The 20,660-nt window shown below is 50.4% G+C and overlaps 2 long non-coding RNA genes across 2 annotated transcripts; both read right to left on the bottom strand.

Moving 5' to 3' along the window:
• Positions 1-205: 205 nt before the first annotated feature.
• LOC139038973 (uncharacterized) lies at positions 206-16,452 on the bottom strand. The gene is made up of 4 exons (XR_011492070.1): positions 16,273-16,452; positions 13,088-13,201; positions 3,311-3,473; positions 206-1,588 (listed from the first exon to the last, which is right to left on the bottom strand). It is a non-coding gene; the product is annotated as an uncharacterized lncRNA (long non-coding RNA).
• On the bottom strand, positions 8,831-10,619 carry LOC110138670 (uncharacterized). The gene is made up of 3 exons (XR_002314253.2): positions 10,047-10,619; positions 9,668-9,788; positions 8,831-9,174 (listed from the first exon to the last, which is right to left on the bottom strand). It is a non-coding gene; the product is annotated as an uncharacterized lncRNA (long non-coding RNA).
• Positions 16,453-20,660: the final 4,208 nt, after the last annotated feature.

Here is a 20,660-nt window from a genome sequence, read left to right as displayed (position 1 = left end):
CGCTCGAGATGGTGGAAATAGTATACAGTGCTGACTAGCCCACGTCTCCTTCCAGCTCTGAGTTCAAGGACGTCATGTGGTTAGTTTGAAATCTGCTGTTTGAAGGAAGATCCACACCACAGAAAATACCACGGAAACTGGCAAACTATGAACCAGAGTGTGATTCACACAGTTTTATTGGTTGTCTAGACCTAAGAAAGTGACAGAGAGAATGTTAATACAGATTCACATTAAAATGGATGTAATGCTATCACACTGTGAAGAGCAAAAAAAAAAGATGATCAATTTTGGGTTGCATTGCAACCATAGGTTGGTTAAAAATACAAGAGCACAGAAAAAAAATATTAGCGAAACCACTCTGAATAACGGCTCATTGTATAGGATTTACAATAGGGAGTATTGTGTATGTTATTATTATTTGTAAATGTGTGCTTTTCTATCAGAAAAATTGATAATAAATGCACACACACTGGTTTTTCAGAGAGCTGATAGTGAAACATTTACCAGAACACCACTCCCTGAAAACCATTACTGGGTGGAAGGACTTCAGCCTGATTCAAAAGGGCTTCCCAGGTGACACTAGTGGTAAAGAACCTGCCTGCCTATGCAGGAAACCTAAGAGACATGGGCTCAATCCCTGGGTCAGGAAGATTTCACAGGCTTTGGAGCCTCCCTGGAGGAGGGCATGGCAACCCACTCCCGTATTCTTGCCTGGAGAATCCCATGGACAGAGAAGCCTGGCGAGCTACAATCCATGATAGAGTCAGACACAACTAAAGCGACTTAGCACGTAGGCTCTCACCATCCCCTAGGACTGAAAGCCAAGAAGGATCTGTAAGAGGATTTGGTTAGGGGACACTGGTTCAAGGTGGAGAATAGCAAGGCCGTCAGAGAGGAGGCCATGAAAGGTCTCCCCGCATCGTGTATGCAGCGGTGATGGGGTGTAAGTGGGTGGTGGGGGGTACACAGTTGAGAGCCAGAGATAAAGCCCTCTGATCACTCTCATGACCCAAGGAGCACGGCCTGCAGCCCACCACCCTCTGCTCCTTTATACTCCTCTCAGGCTGTGAGCCATCTCTCTGGGATCATAGCTGAGCGGACTCATGCCATGAGTTGCTGACACCAAGAGCTGACCTTATTTTGCTCGTCTCCCCCGTGGCTCTTGAATTAGGGCACGGCACAGCATGGGCTTCGACTCCGTGCAGGTAGATCAGTTGTCCGGTCATCGGCCTTCCGTAGGCTTAGTCAAAGTCAATGAACCTGGTTCCTTCTTATCAAACAGACAGAGCCACGTCTGAATTCCTGCAGAGACCACACTGGCGAGGGCCAAGTGCCAGACAGGGCGGCCAAGGCTTGAGATGAGCACTCCTTCCTCCCGACCCCCAGCCCCACAGGGCAGCCCCTCCAAAGCCATCCAGAGGAATCAAAGCTGGTGAGAGCAGCTGCTGAATGTCCAGAAGAACTTTCTTTCCTCCTTGGCTTTTCACGGGCTGTGGGGCCTCGTGCCCGCAGGCGCAGTGAGAAGCCGGCAGCCAATTCACTGTATTGTCTGAAGCCCCCGCGTGGTGCCATCGTCTGGTCTTTCATCCTTTTTAGTAAAAAAAAAAAAAAAAAAATCCTCACTGGCCCCTCTGAAGCACAGGAGATGGCTCACTCCCGCCGAGGAATGATGCTCTACAAGGTTAAGCATGTTTGCCCGAGAAATACGGATAATGCTCTTATCATGTATGACCTTTACTCTATGTGGAACACTGCCCGTGACAAAAATGCCATTTTTTAAAATGGCTCTCACACCAGGGTATCCAGCCATTAATCACGATGCCTGCGAGTGATTGTGGGCACTGCGGTACAGGAAATCCTGGAGGCCCAGCTTAGATTCCGGGCCGGCTGCTGGCTGCCTGCAAGCCTTCACTTCATTACGATGGGCCCAGCATCCTGAGCTGGGCTCCCCCAGAGGGCTCGCAGAAGGAGCCTGCGTTCTCTGTATCCCTGGCAGCAGAGTCAATGGGGTCCTCATTTTAAGGCATCTGTTTCCTCTCCAAGCTGATAAATAACTCTTCGTGATGCCTCTACTAAGGCTGTATATTGAGGGTCAGCTGCATCTGAGATTCTGGGGGCTGCACACCCCCTCTTCCTCTATCTCTGGCTGCAGCTCTGGGTATTGTTTGGTGGGAGAACAGCTGATGTGCCTGCTTCCCCCACCCCCACCTGCCTAATTGGAGGGATGGCAAGGCGTAGCATTCAGGATGCTCATTTCCACAAGAGCATTTTCTGCCATCAGCCAGCGAACCCCCGTCCCTGTCCAATTAGGTAGCCACCAGCCACAGGGGGCTCAGGAGCCGCTGGTCCAGATCAAGGGGGGCTGCAGATGTAAAATACACACTGGATTTCAAAAGCTTCACACACAAACCAATACGAAATGTCTTATTCATAGTTTTCATACTGATGACACAAGGAAATAATGTTTCTGATAGATTAGGTTAAATACAATGTATTATTCAATTGAATTCCACCTTTTTCTTTTTACTTATCTAACGTGGTTACTAGAAAATTTTAAATTGCAGGTGTGGCTGGCATTATACCTCTATTGGGAGCACCGCTATAGGCCAAACATATACGCCACGCAGAAGCCTGGCCTGGGTGTCGGATAGCAGGGAAGGCCAGGTCCCTGCCCTGCAGGTGGGTGCTCCCAACCTCATGGGGGTGGGGCACTTCTTACACAAGCATCTGTGCAAAACAGCACCTTTTGGAGACTGTATTTTCCAAGTCTGATGCTGACAAGGATGAGTCGTGACACACTCCACCTTCTGAAAAGACACCTAGTGATGTGCTCGGGGATAGACAGAGGCAAGCAGCATCCCCCATGCCCCTTTCAGAAGGGAACCAGAGAGACCTCAAGAGGGAGCAGACAGTACATGTCCACCATAAACAGCTAGCACTGCCCCCATCCCTGCGTGCTGCTCAGATATCCCTCCCCCTGCAAACTGACTCTTGGACCTGGCCTCAGTCACTTTTTAAAATGGCCAGGAAACAAGCAGCAAGGGTCTGTTACCGCTGAACCAGGAACTTCCTGACACCTTCTGGGTAGTTTCCAGGCCACACACAGCTATAACCCAGCTTCCGCCACTGTCCAATAAAGCACTGGGAAGCCTGGGTACCCGCCCCGTGACTGTGGGAGTGTTTCTCCATCCAGACCGTCCTGGGTCTAACCCACACACAAATGAAAAGTCAGAGCCTTCAAGCGCTGAGGGCGGCAGAGGGTCAGGGAGTCGGCTGTGCGGGCTGCTGTCCCCTCCCCCAAGGGATTTACCTGGCAGACGTTTTGGAGCATCCTTGTACAGCAGGCTCTACTGGATGCTGAGGGCTCAGAAAGGAATAGTTGGTACCCCAGGTGGGCACATTCACTGATTGTTCCAAACACAGCAGTGAGATAGAGAAGAAGGCCTGTGAAATGCCGGGACATTTAGCCCAACCTGCATGGAGGAGATGGGGAAAATGATGCCTCAGATGCTTTAAAGCACAGATTATAGGTACCCGAGAAAAGAGAGGTGTGAAGAGGCAGGAGAGAAGCAAGTCTCCGGGGAATGTGGCAGGGCTGACCACGGGAAGTACATGGGCCCATGCACTCCAGGCAATTTGGTTTTAGTGAACAGTAAAGGCCTTGGGCTTCTCAGGTGGTGCTAATGGTAAAGAATCCTGCTGCAATGTAGGAGACACAGGAGATGCGCGTTTGATCCCTGAATTGGGAAGATCCCCTGGAGGAAGGCAAAGCAACCCACTCCAATATTCTTGCCTGGAGAACCCCATGGACTGAGGAGCCTGGCAGGCTGCAGTCCATGGGGTCACAAAGAGTCGGACACGACTGAAGCAGCTTAACACACACACAAAGGCCGAGGCCAGGGTTTCCCTCGTGGCTCGGGAGTAAAGAATCTGCCTGCCAATGCAGGAAACGTAGGAGGCACAGGTTCGATCCCTGGGTTGGGAAGATCCCCTGGAGAAGGAAATGGCAACCCACTCCAGTATTCTTGCCTGAAGAACCCCATGGACAGAGGAACCTGGCAGGCTATATACAGTCCATGGGGTCGCAAAGCATCAGACACAACTTAGCGACTAAACAACAACCACCACAAAGGCCAAGGCAGGGACTGACCAGAAACAAAACTGGAAGGACAAAGGGGCAGAGGGGAAGGGCAGGAGGAACCTTGAATGCCACACCCAGGAATCAATCATTTTTCTCCCACGGGCAATGGGCTGTCCCTAAAGCCTTCCCGGCTGGAGCAGAGGAGGTCAGGTCTAGATTTTTCACTAAGTTGCTCTGGCAACCAGAGCATGGTGTGGGATTAATGCCAAAGGCACAAAGTCTGGGGCCTGAACTCAGACACAGGGATTAGGAATGGAAAAAAAATGAAGAGCCAAGAAATATTTAAAAGATGTAATTGGCCAGACTCAGTGTCAGATTCAATATGGGGGTCAAGGGAGATTCCCTTATGTGTCTCCCCAGGGTAGGCTCCAATTTCCAGATAGGAGAGAACCACAGGCATCCTCAAATACATCCTGTGGGCAGAAACAGTATCTGCCAGCTCAGTATCCCTGGGACGGAGCAGCCCTGGCAGCCACCCACTGGCCTCCTGCTGCCCTCTCGCTGGCTGTTGGAACAGACCAGGGCGCCAGGGTGAGTCCTGAGCTGCCCAAAGCAGCAGGTCAAACCCAGCCAAGTAACTAAATAAAGATGTGATTGTAATAATGATTAAATTGAAGCACCCCATTAATTTCATGTGAGAGGTGGGGAAACACGAGATAGCGCTTCCTGAAACTCATTGTTTGCCTGGCCCCAAGACATCCCCACGCGACGTCTGGTTGGGTCTAATTTAAGTATGTAAATTTAATGGTTCAGTAAGTAAAATTGCCTTTATTGTTTGGAATGGTTTGTGCAATAATTTATGGGCTCGGCTGGTTCATTTGATGGATCTCTATGATGGAGTAGGTGACGGCCATGGAGTGGGTATTTATATAAAGAACTCAGGAAGGGTGTGGGGAGGAATTCAAGCTTGCAATCCAGAGCATCGTATTCCCCGCCAGCAGGAACAGACTGGAAGCCACCAAGGAATGAGGAAAGGTATTCCAACCCGGGAGAGGGCAGCTGCAAATAGCCAGGACTGCTGCAGCCTTGCATATCCTGGAGGGTCAGTGAGCAGGAGCCCAGACGAGCTTCAATCCTTCATTTCTTGGTTTTTTAAAATGCACTGAGTGTGGGACTTCCTGGTAGTCCAGTGGTTAAGGCTTCACCTTTCAACAAGGGGGGTGTGGGTTTGATCTCTGGTGGGGGAGTTAAGATCCCACATGGCTTGGGCCAAAAAACCAAAACATGAAAGAGAAGCAATTTTGTAACAAATTCAATAAAGATGTTTAAAATGGCCCAGACTTTTAAAAATCTTATAAATTAAAAACAAAATAAAATGCATTGAGTGTAATGTGCCATGCAGAAATTCGGAGGACGAACTGGGAGCACTCTGCAAAATCATCTAGGTACTTTGGCGTTTCATCAGCCACTCACTTCTCACCCAGCCTGTGTGTGCCGCCGAGATTCCGGCAGCGTGGGTTTCCATCGCCACTGCCTCCCCCAACACGCACTCCACCCTTTGCCTGCTGGGGGCAGCAGATGACGGTGGGCAACACAGGAGCTGACAGTGACGAGTGAAGATGGTAGACTCAGGGACAGGTCCTGACCAAGCCTGAGCAGAGGAGGTCAGCTGGAGGGCCAGGATGGAGGTGCCCAGGGGACCCAGTTTCTCTGTCCCGCTATGGACGGTGCCAACAGAGCGATTAGAAGATCCAAGGTCGAGAGGTAAGGAGCTCAAGGCTCTTCCAAACTCCATGGACTTAGGAGGTGGGAGGACAGAGCAGATGGTCATAGAAATTTCGTCTTCTTTATTTTTTGCCCAAGATAATTGGTCAATACCCATGAGCACCTGCAGCTTGATAGCAAGAAGATGCTACAAGAAGATGGTGCTCTGGAGGACTGCAGCCTCTCTTGTGCTGTCGAGCAATCCCTTAATTGTTCCTCCCTTGGTTGTTCCCCACCCCATCCTCCTTCCACCTCCCCCAGTTCCCTTTGAGCCCCTGTCCCCCCCAAAATTGAGTAGACACAGAAAGTCAGACAGAGACAGAATCCTCTTTCATTGGCTATGTATCTTTTGTCCTGGACCAGTGTTAAACTGTGTCTTCACAGAAAGAAACTCTGATGGGAAAATGGAGTCTGGGGAGTCTGCTTAGAGTGTGAAATTTGGGAGCCCTATTAAGAAATATTCCATCTTTAAAGCATGAAAGTGTTAGTCATTCAGTCGTGTCCAACTCTTTGAGACTCCATGGACTGTAGCCCGCCAGTCTCCTCTGTCCGTGGGATTCTCCAGGCAAGAATACTGGAGTGGGTTGCTGTTTTCTGTTCCACAGTATCTTCCCAACCCAAGGATCAAACCCGGGGCTCCTGCATTGCAGGCAGATTCTTTACCATCCACGCCACCAGGGAAGCCCCTTTAAAGAGTGGGAGCATTTTAATTCAGGGCCCAAGGATACTGCTTTTGACATCAGACCGTGAGTCTTGCCTCTTGGAGGAAAGATGCCGTGTGAGTGAGGGGCTGAGACGTGTGCATTCCAGCAGTCAGCTCCAGCTGGCAGCCTCCCCATTCTGGTAGAGGCTACTGAAGCTCCCTCAGAGGAACTGAACCCCTCTTGCTCTGTCCAGGTTTGAACCCTCCCCCTTCTAGGTCTCTCCCCCCACCCCGCCACCCCCTGTAATGTGTATCTCTATCAGAGTGGGTATAGATGAGCATCACCACCTCTCAATTTTCCATGGCTGATTATCCACTTTGTGGATTATCTAAAGTCAATTTTGGCTTCCAGACCAGCATTGCTGCACCTGACTGCCCTGCCCACCCCACCTGAGTGGGGGAGAGTCAGAGGCGAAGCCCACTCATTTGTGATCTGGCATCAGAAAGATGTTTCTCAAGGTGACAAACCAAACCACTGTCGATGTTGGAGGCTACCCACATGCTGCATGAGTCCCTTCAAACGAAGGGTCTAGAAAGGGTGAATCTATAGAGACAGAAAGCAGAGTGAAGGCTGCAGGGGCTGGAGAAAGACAGGAATGGGGTAGAACTGTTACCTGAAAACTGGGTTCACCTCTTGGTGGATGTTGAACCAAAAGACAAAATGAAGCCAAAGGTTGGCAGAAGAAAGGATTTCTTTTTACTAGCAGCAGGTAAGGAGACTACAGGGGATATTTTCCAAAGCATTGTCTCCCCAAATGGCAAAATTGGGGAATTTTTAAGCTAAGCGTGAGTGATTGTTCATGAAGTGGCTTGAGCAGAGAATTCACTGGGCGACGGTGGCCAGAGTCCAAGTTTTAGTTGGTTAAAGTCAGGAGGATCAGCACCATCCTTTCATCCTCCACCTAGGTAGGGGTCTTAGTTCCTGCAGAACTTTAAGACTGTATCAGATTATGCTGTATGGATGAATTCTTGAGGAGGAATTAGGACTCTGTTTTATCTCCAACTTATTATTTTGTTTTGTTTTATTGAAGTGCGACTGTGCCGAAGAATTAATGCTCTCTAATTGTGGTGCCAAAGAAGACTCTTGGAAATTCCTTGGAATGCGAGGAGATCAAGGAATCAGTCCTAAAGGAAATCAACCCTGAACATTCACTGGAAGGACTCATGTTGAAGCTGAAGCTCCAATACTTTGGCCACCTGATGTGAAGAGCCTCAGGAAAAAAAAAACTCTCATTGGAAAAGACCCTGATGGTGGGAAAGATTGAAGGCAAAAGGAGAAGGGGGCAGCAGAGGATGAGATGGTTGGGTAGCATCACTGACTCAATAGACATGAACATGAGCGAACTCGGAAAATAGTGGCAGACAGAGGAGCAGCCCCTGGGCTTGCGATGCGTGGGACATAGCTTAATGACTGAAAAACAAGTAGTTGCTTTACAAGATTGTATTAGTTTCTGTGATACAACAAAATGAATCAGCTGTGTGTATACGTGTGTCTTCTCTCTTTGGGGCCTCCCTCCCACTCCACCCACCCCGCCCATCTGGTTTCTTGACTGCTTTTCCTTTGTTCCTGCATTCTGTTACTTTCCCTAAGATCACTGATAACTAAGACTGGTTTAAGGGCAAGTATAGTGGCCAAACTTAGATCACAAAACGGCTTAGACCAAAAAGGCTTCTCTTATAATGTCAAGAAAGCCATGTCTGGTTCTCTTGCTCCAGGGACACCCTGCCCCATCTGCTTTACATAAGTGTGTGTTGTGGGGGTTCCTTTTGCGGTGATAAAGATGTTTAGGAACTAGATAGTGGTGATGGTCGCACAGCATTGCAAGTGTACCGAATGCCACTGAAACGTATTTAAAATAGCTTAAGTGGGAACTTTTAGACAATGCATGTTTTACCACAGTAAAAATTTAAAAAAAAAATAGCCACTCACCCAAGAGGGGAGGAGTGATATTGACTTTATAAACAGTTACTGCACATAATTCAAAATGGGCACTTGAGAAGCATTAGAAATCATGACTTTTTTTTTTTTAATGCCCATAATGGAGCCTGGGGACAAACCCAAACCAATAATAATAAAATAGTAAGGCCTAACAGCTGTGGGGATAAAGTCATCTCTTTGGCTCACATGTGGATGATCGAGAGTTAACTCTTAATAAAATAATAAAACGCGAGAGCAGCGGGAATAAAGATTACCTCCTTAGCCAACTGTCAGAGACCATCTTCATAAAATAATGACCCTCTTTTTTATTTCCCTCATTTTATTGTACAAGATGTAATTGTAGCCAGGCTGTTCCCCAACTTCCAGGGGAAGGTAATTGTCAATCAAGATGAAAAATGTCATCATTTAAGTCCGTCCCGGCCTGACAGGAAGGTCCATATGGTCTATGAGGGAGGCCCGTGGAGTGGTGATTTATGCCACCACCAGCAGGGCAGCTTTCTCCGAGACAGTCATGGCCCGCGAGGCCAGGACAGTCACCTCCAGAAGCTCGGGCCACCAGGTCATGTTCCCCACTCAGCTGCAGACTGAATAGATGACGTGCCCCACCATGGGAGTCCTTGGTGAGGCCCCCGAGATGGGAGAAAGGGGCAGGGTCTCCACCCAGAAAACACAGGTGGAGAGATGGTGCTGAAATAAAACAGTTGGTTTCCGTTGTCCTCCGCTGAAAGTTTTTATCTAGAGAGCAAATGCCTGAACCTGGGAGTCTGGGCATCATTGTGTTGGGTTTTACTGTTGTTGCCTTGTTGCTTTTTTCCTTTTTTTGGCTTAAGTTTGGAAGTGTTATTTGTTTCCTTTGCAAGGATGCATACCAGAGCTAAATTTTCGGGCATCCGTATGCTGTTGCTTGAACGTGCACCCAGCCAGGGACACTCCTGGTCCAGAGAGCCTGGTCCCCGCCTCAGCCTCCTATAGCTTAAACCAAGGCTCTATGGGCTAAGCCCTGTCCCCCCACCCTTGACTCCAGCCAGGAAGCTGGAGATCAAGTTGTCAGACCCCCACAACCCAAGAATCAGAGGAGCCTGGGGTTAGTAGATCCGTGAAGCAGGACCATGCCTGGTCTGTCTGATGTCCAGCCTCGCTGATGAAGCGTCCCCCAAGACTCCCCCCAGGTAACACAAACCTGGAAGCCCTGCAATGGGGCTGCTGCTGCTCTGGATAAACAGACCCAATCGTGGCTCCTCCTCCTTTTGAGCCTGCCGTCACCTCCGAGGTTGTGTTCTTTTTTTTTAAATAAACACCATCTGAATAGCAACACAATCACACAGTGAAGGCGTCTGCCTGTCAAACCCCACCCCTCCAGTGTCCACTTGCCCAGGGAGGCCAGCAGAGTTTCTCCCAGGGCATCAGGAGCCTGGGGAGGCTCCAGGAATTTCTGAGGACAACAGCAGGAGATGGCAGAGCGCATGCCCACCACCCACACTGCACGCACACACACGCTCTTGCACGCGCATGCACACTCACTCATGTGCTCTCCCTACTCTTAAAAATCACCCACACACCTCACTGGCATCCAGTCCCATTAACTGATTGCTTCTCCCTGTCGTCGTAATAGACTGTTCAGCAAATCTCCTTCTTTTGTTTCGGCTTCTCATTTTGAGAGGGGTCCATTTTGATGAATATTAACGCTCCGTCTGAACCTCTTTCTTAACCATTTTAAAGGGCAATTTCTCTCTTCGGCAGAGGCATTGATCAATTGACACAAAGCAAGGGGTGGGGATCAATACAGAGAGCAGGAGTGGGGAGCATGTTCTGGAGTCTTTGGATGGCCAAGATTTGACATCTCTTTCTTCCCCCAAAACTCCTCCTTCTGCTGCCCAGACCAAGCTTCAAACAGTAGGGCTGGAGGGGCTTCTAGAACATGCAGGGCTCTGCGCCTGAAGCCGACCAAATTACCTCTGAAACAATGTGATAATCAGCTGAGCAAAGGACGGCCGCCTCGGGGCACCATCCTGCTAATCCTGCTTGGCAGTCTCCTCCCCTCTCCTCGAGAGGCTCCAGGCCCCCTGCTCTGGGTGGCAGCCTCCTCCCTCAAGAAGCCAGGCTCCTGGCTGGCCAGCTCGCCTGGGCCAGGGCACCAGCCCAGGGTGGGCAGCAGGACGGACCCTGACAGTCCCCGCCAGCTTGTCCTCCCCCTCCCCTCTCCTCCCTCCTCTCCTTCCCTCCACCCCACCCCGTCTTTCCTCTCCCCAGATCTGCTGTAACTGACATTTTCCATCTGACAGGTTCTGTTTTCCCTGCCTCCGGTTGCCAGGGAAACAAGCAGAGAGGACTGCAGACAGGGAGCCGTGAGCTGCCTTTTTTAAGGGGCCCTGGACATAAACAGCACTTTCCATAATGGGCACCCGGCACAGAGGTCTAAAAAAAAAAAGAAAGAGAGAAACAGCACAGAAGAGGCTAAAGTGGGAGAGGAAAAAAGTCAAGTTTTAATCCGCTCCCTGATGTGCTGAAATACCAGACACCTGGTCCCCAGACCTCCGTGGGCCCCACCTCCTACGGGGCAAAACCGGGAATCTCTGTAGGCAAGATTCAGCACCACGACCTGAGACTCAGGCTCCACTGAGCTGCAAGGGGGATGTTAAGAGTGAAACCACCTTGGGGCTGAAAAGAAGCTCTTCAAGAAGTGACGGGGACCATGTCGCTCACCTCCTCGTGTGCGGGTCTGTAAGCCCACCTGTCACCTTTGGATTCTACCTCTGCAGTGTTTCTGACCCATTCCCCATCTTCACCACTCCTGCCCAACGTGGGCTTCTACCATTTTCCATGAGCCTATCGACTTACCTCCTAGGCAGTCCCCAACCCCTCCACCTCCCCTACAATCTTCCCACCCAGTGATGTTCCCCTGCACAGACCTGTTCCCCTGTGGAGCCCTCAGTGATTCCAACTTGAGCGCATTTGCTGCCAAATCCTTAGCCTGGCACCCAACACCCTTCACCATCTGACCTTGACTAGCTTTCCCGCTCTTTCTCCCATCTACATCCTGCACCCTGACTGGGTCACATGGAGCCCCAAGCCCCATGGGCTCTTTCCTACCTTCATTTCTTCACCCTGGAAGCCTCTGCCTTCTTACCCCCACCCTGCTACCTGCAACCCAGTTAAAATGTCAACTCCAAGCGGAACCCCCACTGCCCTTCCTGGCCACATGGGTCCCCCTTCTCCATTTTACTCTCAACTCCTCTGTTGAGCACCCCTCCTGGGGTTTGGTTACAGGTCCTTTGCCCTCCCAGGTCTGAGGATTCTGAGGGCTCAGAAACAGCCTACACCTGGCACAGTCCATTGCATACAGCAGGTGCTCAATAAATGTTATTTCTTTGTCCTCCTGGCAGACCCATCAAGGAAAAAGGCAGATCTCCTTGTGATAGAGAGGACCCAGCAGTGGCATCTCAAACACACCTGCAGGGCAGGTTCACCTGATCACAGGCAGGACCACATCCCTGCCTGATAGAAAGAACCATCCAGTTTAGAGGAAAAACCTCTTTTAAATGGATTCATTTGAAAATCCTCACGATGTAAGGTTGGAAAAATTTTAAAAGGTTAAAAATAGATCCAACTTTCTTCAATAGTAACAACTCAAAGGGAGAAATAAAGTATTGTTCATCATCCCACAGCCCAGATAACCTTTTCAATATTTTTAAAAAGTAATAGAGAACCACATTGTTATTGTTGCTCAGTCGCTAAGTCATGTCCGACTCTTTGCGATCCCATGGACTGCAGCACGCCAGGCTTCCCCGTCCTTCACCATCTCCCAGAGTTTGCTTAAAGTCATGTCCATTGAGTCAGTGATGCCATCCAGCCATCTCATCCTCTGTCACCCCCTTCTCCTCCTGCCCTCAATCTTTCCCAGGATCAGGGTCTCTTCCGATGAATCAGCTCTTCGCATCAGGTGGCCAAAGTATTGGAGCTTCAGCTTCAGCATAGAGAACCACACGGTTCCTGTATAAGGCTAATTCATAGCACAGGTCTCCCGAAGTCCAGGAAACGAACTGGAATTGTTTGGGAAGCACCACAGAGGAGGGTAAGTGAGCTGGACTACAGCTCGAGAGGGGACATCAGACACGGGGCAGCCGAGGTCCTAGCCAGGGGGTGGGGAAGAAGGGGGTACAAGGGAGGAGAGGGGACAGCCCAGGGCGACTGACCTGGCAGGTCTGAGAGCTAAGGATTCAGGGTCTGCGAGGTGCAAGTTGACAAATACACAGCAGTATTTGAGAAAATCTAATTGGATCAGATTGGGCTTCCCAGATGGCTCAGAGGTAAAGAATCCACCTGCCAACGCAGGAGATGCAGGAGATCCCTGGGTTGGGAAGATCCCCCAGAGGAGGAAAAGGTAACCCACTCCAGTATTCTTGCCTGGAAAAAGTCCCATGGACAGAGAAACCTAGTGGTCTATAATCCACAGGGTGCAAAGAGTCAGCCACAACTGAGCGACTAAGCATGAAGCACACACGAGTTTGATCAGATCAGAGAATACTGAAATCACGCAGCAAGGGGACCATAAGATGTTGTATGTGGGACTTCCCTGGTGGTCCAGGGGTTAAGAACTCACCTTCTAATGCAGGGGAGGAAGGTTCGATCCCTGGTCAGGGAACTAAGATCCCACATGCCACCGGGTGACTAAGCTCGCACACCGCAATGAAGGCCTGATGCAGCCAAATAAATACTAAAAAAAAAAAAAAAAAAAAAAAAAGATGTGTGTAATGCAGGTTAAGAGGGGGAAGCGGGGAGGCCTAGGTGGAAACTAGGACTCATGGGTGATTGAGACTCTTTCAGAAACGCAGTTGATGTTGTCGTGCTATTTTTATGCTTATAAAAATAAAAAATAAAACTGAGGGCAATCTCAATAGAACCATTGTGAGATCAGCCTGCAAGACACTGAGAGGCCTGAACGGGGTGAGGGACTCGGGTGCCGACATGCATATGCTAGTCGGACAGAGAGGGGGGACTTTGCAAAAAATGGACCACCAGGTCGAGGCAACTGGGTAGACGCCAGGGGAGGTGGAGCTGGAACCAGTGGGTTGGATGTGGCCTTCAGTGACCAGCTTCCTCATCCCTGGTGATTCAGATCATGCCTGCCAAGTGATAGGTAGTTGGCAGCTTCTCCTGCAAAGCCTAACACTGCTGAAAAACAGAGTGAATGAGTTTTGAACTGGTGCTTTGGGAGTGATGGGGAGAGCCTCTCCAGGTGGTCTACTCCCCGGGCAAAGGCTGGCTGCCAGGGGCTGGTTCCCAGAGCATCCTCCTGGCTCAGATGCTGTTGACGTCCGCAGTGGGGCATCGCCGCACAAGGCTTGCTCCCCTTTAGGGCGTGCTGGGGGCTCAGGGGTGTTCTGTGGGCCTCCCAAGAGCACAAGGCGACCAGAGGGAGGGTGAAACAGCTCTGAGCTAAAGCAAGGGCTGTAAGGAGCCACCGCTCTATGGGATCCAACCCTCGGAAATCTCTCCTGTATTTTTTTCCAGGACCAAAGGGAGCCGGTGTGATAAATGACAAGTCTGTCTCAGGAAGCTCAGGCCCAAACAGCATCCAGGTGGCCACATCCCAGGGGGATGAGAATTATCATACACCTCATTTGCATCACAGTTTTTAATTTACCAAAGTGCGTTCCCATCTTAATTTCTTCTTCCCTACAATCCTGTAAGTACCAGAGACATAGACTTAACCTTCCTTTATGTGTGTAAAGCTCAATCACTTCATTATGTAGATTGTTAAGTGATTGTGAAGGTAAACTGAGGCCCAAGAATGTTAGAAAAACCGTCCAAGGGGCCAGAGTCCGAGCAGACACTGAAAGGGTGGTTTGTATCTTCTAGGTCAGGGCATTTCTTAGACAATACTGCCTCCTGGGAGAGGTGCTTAGTAGACAAAGGCTAATGTGATGACGGTGATGACAATGATGGTGTGTATCAGATTCATGTTTTATAAGTTTGCAATAAATGATGAGAGTTTCCCAGATTACTCAGCGGGTAAAGAGTCTGCCTGCAATTCAGGAGACATAGAAGACCCAGGTTTGATCCCTGGTTTGGGAAGATCCCCTGGCAGAGAGCATGGAAACCCACTCCAATATTCTTGCCTGGAGAATCCCATGGACAGAGGAGCCTGCTGGGCTATAGTCCATGCGATCAGAGAGTCAGAACTGACTGAGTGACTAAGCATGCAATATATGTTAGAATCAACATTAATGATGAAACTAGAGAGGGGATCATGGACCAGACTGAAGAGGATCTTGGATACCAAGGTCAAGAGTTTCAACTTTTCCCAGAAGAATTGAGGAACCAGGCTGTTTCCAGCAAGGAGTGTGTTGGTGTTCCCCCCTTCAACTCCCAGCACCACCCCCCCCAAAAAAAGATACATCCATGTCCTAATCCCAGGGAATCTATGAAGGTGACCTTATTCAGATAAAGGGTTTTGGCAGATGTGATTAACTTGAAATCTTGTTTTGTTTTTTTCTGGTGGGACCTAAATGCAATCACAGGTGTCCTATAAAAGGGGGGCTGAGAGAGATGAGAGAGACAGAAGATGAGGCCATGTGATGACGGAGACAGAAACTGGAGGGATGCAACCACAGGCCAGGGAATCAGAAACCAAAAAAAGCAAGAAAGATCATGCTCTCAAGCCCCTGAGAGAGAGAGCACAGCCCAGCCAATGCCAGACTCTAGGCCTCCAGAACCAACAGAGAATAAATCTCTGCTATTTATGCCCCCAAGCCTGTGCTAAGCTATCACAGCCACAGGAGATTGATATGCAGTGCCCCATGCCACACCCAGGGAGACAGGCTCCATTTAATTCTCCGTTCCCTTCACAGGCTGGTCGGGCGTGACTTGTCAGCTAGGCTAGGACCGGAGAGCAGGCCCATGGGGGCCGTGCCCAGGTCCCTGCAGTTGGTGAGCACAGAGGCTCAGCCAGGGCCCAGGTGTCCTCCCCTATCGCCAGGTCTCCCTCGCCAAGCTCCAGAAGGCCCGGCACCCTAACTCAGAACTGTGCCCCCTACCTGCTGTTGCTCCTTAACACAGACCCCACTCCTGGGGACCTAAAGATATTTCCACCTGCTTTTTGAATCAGTTAAATAAAGACTTAAAAGAAATCTCACCTTAACTCAGAATCCACTTTAAAAAAAAAAAGCAGAGTGAGTTGGGAGACAGACCCCAAACTGTAGGAACAGACCTCCTTTTCTCTGGCCATGGTGACTGGTCACCCCTCAGAGGCCACGACTGAGCCCCCCCGGGGGGGGTCTGGGGAGCCCTCGAGGATTGCTCTCATCCTCAGGTTACCCTCTGAGGAGGTCAGACCCAAATCTCTCTGGTCTTCAGTTTACTCACCTGCAAAATGGGACGGTTTTAGTGACTACTTCCCAGGACTATTAGGAAGGATTAAGCCGATGAGAAAATATGTGCCATGTGTTCAGTGAGATGCCTGGGCAAGTCAAGATCTTCCTGGGTGATGGGCATGGCATGAGGTTGGGGGTGGAGATGGGGATGGGGAACAAAACCATGTGATGAGAGTGGGCAGCACTCCCAGGGGGCCATGCAGCTTGCTTGGTGGCTTGAGTACTCAACAGGAAGGCACCAACTCTCCAGCCTTTCCAAGTGGGGCAGGCTTGCTCTGAGCCAGGCCGGTGTCCGCAATGCCCAGGGCTCCAGGACCCTGCCCACCACCCTCCAGGAGAGGCAGCGCCACGTCACTGGCCAGGGAAATCCTCGGGGCACGTTCATCCCAGGGGCACCGCCAGCCCTGCCCACCTTTTCTGGCTCCAGGAACACGATGTTTGATCCAAATTAATTGTCTTTGTTAGGGTAATCGTGCAAGCGTCCCTCTGATTCCTCCTCATGCAGCAGATTCCTGTGTGTTGCTAAAAATACAAACGCATGACTCACAGCTTCTGAGGACCATAAAGGAGAGAGAACACTGCATGGCCTTTCTGTGCCTTGGAGTCAGGCCAGGGGACCAGCTGGGGCGGAGGGGGCTGAGCACAAGCACTGCGCTTGCGCCAGCTGCAGAGGGCAGAAAGAGGAGGGGTCCAGGCAGCCCGGAGCTCCGAGCTGTCCACAGCTGGGTGGTTTGTCTTCAGGGCCTGACGCCACGGCTGTTAAGGAAACTTTTGGCCCCGTTTCTTTGAGCTCTTCATCCGCTCTGCTGTTTGGAGCGTTAGCTTGAGAAAGGTTAAGATCTCAAGATCCTGGTTCTTGTTCGTGGCCTTTTGTATCCACCTCCCACCTGCTCACACCTGCCTTTCAGAGGCAGCGAGTGGTTCCGTGTGTGTGACCAGGTGTGCCCGCCATCTCCAGGCTTCCATGGGCTTGCACCAGTGGACAGCGAGCTGCCGGAGAGACCCGCAGAGCACCAGCCTCACCTGAGATGACAAGACAGATCCATTCTCTCCCTTTCCCTTCTGATGCCCGGTGGCCTTTCATCCACCCACCGCATCCCCTGTCCTCGCCCCCCAGAGCTGCCTTGGGAATGCCTTCCATGTTCTGTGAGGCTGACCTTCATTTGCTTTGGGGACAGACCTCGGGGGCCAAGAGGCAGCATCTCATGACCTTGAAGAGATGGGAATTTGGAATCAAAGACTCTCTCTCTAGCAACTTCTGCTTCCTCCTCATCCAATCAGGGCATTAGCAGATGCCCCCGCCCTCACTCTCAAGGGTGAAGTGATGGGATTATGGGAGAGCAAATATGCAAAGCCCTGGCCCAGAGAAAGGCTCCACACACATCCCCATTGATCCGCGGGTACTGGTACTCTTACCATCTTCATTGCTCCCACATGCAGGGCCCACACTTACCCCATCCTCACCTCACATCTGGATCTTCAGGGCTCTCCTTCCTGCGTGCCTTGGCCTCTGGGTCACAGACAGTTGGCTGAAAAGCAAACGCTGTCAGTCCCTGACCCTGGGAAGCAGCTGCTGAAGAAAAGAAAGCCTTCAGGAGAATTTCCTTGGCAGCCAAGACCCTCCGATGAATCAGGGGTCTTTGATTACTTTATTCCAGGCGACCTTCTGGGTCATCTCCAGTTCCCCTCCGGGGTGGGGACAGAGCCTAAAGGAAGGGGCACGCAGGAGAGGTAAAAGGGAGAGGAGGCAGGTCTGGGCTCAGAAATAAGAGGCTGACAATCCCTATCAGGCTCCCAGGGAAATCAGAGTTGCTGTGGCTAGAGTTGAAGAACCAGACATCCCTTCCCACGTCTGAAGCCCTTCACAGCGGCCACCACCTCCTTCTCCCTGAGGCAAGGGTGATACTAGGGCCCGCCTCTACACCAACCCCCTGGAACCCTCCATCTCCAAGTGGGCAGAAGTGAACGTGACTGGCATCAGGTGAGAACTGGCTGCCAGGGCTCCATCCATGCCAGCTCCACTGTATTCTGCACCGTGTTCAGTATCTACACAGAACAGGACAGCCAGATGCCTGGTTCCTGGGGCTCCACAGCCTGACACTTTCAAACATACTGGGAAAAGTTTAAATGTAGCTGTTAGCAGCAAACCACATTAAACAGCAAAACCACCCAGCTGGAGATCTGGTTGAGGGCACTTTGTACACTCCCCCACCCCGACACCCCCACATGTACCCTCTTTGTAAGCTCTGGTTGCAGCCACACTGATCCACAGGTAGCTAACTTTCCTGCAGCCAAGCCCATAATGAAAACTTGGAGGGCAAAAGTCCTGTTCATGTTGAACACTGATTGAACCAGAAAGTATTAGATTCTATCAGATCAGTCCCCAAATTGGCTACTACTGGTCTACCTTGGGAGTAATGTGAGATTTTTTTTTTTTTTAATTATTAAGATGGTGGACCACTTGAATTTCATCTTCATTATATTCCTGGCCAAGATAAGTTTTGTCTTCTTGCTCGTCTGGGGTAGATTATTGTCCAGAACGGCCCCAGCTTGCTCATGCCTGCCTGTAGCTATGCCCCCAGCCCCTGCATTGCTGGTTCTGAGCCTGGTCATGTGACAGGCTTTTCCAGTGTGAGGACAGCAAGCATGACACCATGGAGGCTTGGAAGGTGCTTGTGCACTTTGGACCCCTGAGACCAGAGGGAAGAGGCTGGGACTCACCTCCTCGGGGATGAGAGGCCACATGGAGCAGAGATGGGAGGCCTCGGCCGGGATCCCTGGACAAGCGGCCTGCCAGCTGCCGAAAGGTGAGTAAGGTGGTCGCGGAACCCCTAGCCTCACTCCAATCATCAGCTGACCACTCAGTCAGCTAAACCTGCCCAGAAAAGAACTACCAGCTAACCCATGGAAACCCAAGAAATCATAGGCACTTAATTTGGGGACAGTTTATGATGGATACAACTCTCCAAACTCTGAGCATCATGAGGTGCTGGAAGGCAAACATGTCTTGGATCAACACGCATTTCCATGCCTGAAACAGTACATTATGGAGAAAACAGCAACAGGGGTTGCATGGAAAATGCACATACACACAAACACAACTCACACGCATGCAACAGGCATGCACACAGACAGACACATGTCTCATGCATTTATCTTCTACATGAACTGTGGACATGTGAATTTCAAGCCTTGCTCCTGCGACTTTCCTGGGGGAAATATTCACTATAGGTACCACACCTGGCAGCCAGGTCCATGGGCGTGGCTGCCCTGTGTCCTCTGCTCACTCTCAACACTGCCTGGGACACACACACACACCACACACACACACCCGCCCACAGCTGGTACTCTGGTACTCCAGCATTACAGGTGAAGATTCATCACCACGTGCTTGACTAACTGGGCAGTGGCACCTACAGGAGAGTCCCTGGAGAAGGCGACTGAGGTATCGCAGGGCAAGAGACCAAGTCACTCCTTGACAACCCTTCCAGGAGTAGAATTTAGGGGGTCCTAGGCTATCTTCGGGGATCACCACTTTCCACAAGTTAAGACTTACCCCTGACTGTTTTGCCCTAAGAGCCCGCGTGCACTTAGTGTGACTGGAGTTTCTCCCTACAGAGGGAGCAGTCTTTTGTACAACCTAAATTGTTCTCTGAGCCTGAGAAATAGACGACTTCCCTCGTAGTTCAGTCAGTAAAGAATCTGACTGCAGTGCAGGAGACAGGGTTCGATTCCTGGGCCAGGAAGATCCCCTGGAGAAGGAAATGGCAACCCATTCCAGTATTCTTGCCAGGAGAATCCCATGAACAGAAGAGCCTAGCATGCTACAGTTTTAGGCTGCAAAGAGCAGGATACGACTGAGCAGCTAAACAACAACAGCAGCAGAGTTTATGGGGTCCAAGGTCAGGTGTTCTCAGAGCATCCCAGCACTTAGAGCTGCCTTGCACAGACAGGCTGGTGAGACAGGAGCCAGCCTGCGGTTGGGTCTCCTGGCAGGATTCCCGCCACAACTCCAACCCCTCAGCCTCCAGCCTGCTGTCCAGTCCCACGGAACCTCCCTGCCACCCTGGGAGTACCCAGACCAAAAGTCACCCTACTCCTCTCTCAGCCCAAGCCCAACCCAATTCCCCGGGAAATGCTCAAAAACACTGAGCTTAATAAAGTGCTGCCCATGGGTACTATCATGGACCACTTTAGGAAGACAAATTGCTATAAGTTTTATGAGGGCAATCTGACAACATACATAAAATTTTCAAGTGGCCATATCTGTTGACATAGCACTTTTCCAAGTTAACCTCAAGTATAGAAAGTTTAAGAATGCTTATTTCAGGGTTATTTGTAATAGCTAAAGAAATTGTGAGTGGCTGATCTATACAACACAAGCTCAAATATTCAGGGAACCAAAAGCAAAGGCACACCAAAAAAAGGTATTTTATTTTTGAGGAGGGGGAGAAGAGAGAGGCCAATTAGAATAGCTCCTTTTTAGGGTTAGAATAGGATACTCAAATTGATCACCTACTGTGAATATATCCTGGTCCTGTCACGTGACTTGTAGGATCCTAGAGAGAGTCAATTCCTAGGTAGGTTGATAAGAAGTCCAGGGTTCCTGAAGAGGAGAAAGGGATCCTGAGCCCTCAAAAAGGAGAAAGGGGCCTGGGGCTCTCAAGGAGAAAGGACAAAGGTTCTTTTCTACGTTGCTTTGTCTTAGTCAGTGTAACAATTGAGGACATGTTTCTCCTTAACAAGAACCTTCTTACTAATCCTGTCATCTTAAAATTCATATTATGGGAGCTGGTCTGG

Source organism: Odocoileus virginianus, chromosome 17, assembly GCF_023699985.2.
Source record: "Odocoileus virginianus isolate 20LAN1187 ecotype Illinois chromosome 17, Ovbor_1.2, whole genome shotgun sequence".
Classification (NCBI taxonomy): Eukaryota; Metazoa; Chordata; class Mammalia; order Artiodactyla; family Cervidae; genus Odocoileus; species Odocoileus virginianus.
Note: the sequence above shows the minus strand (reverse complement) of the source record. Positions and strands in the feature narration are given on the sequence as shown.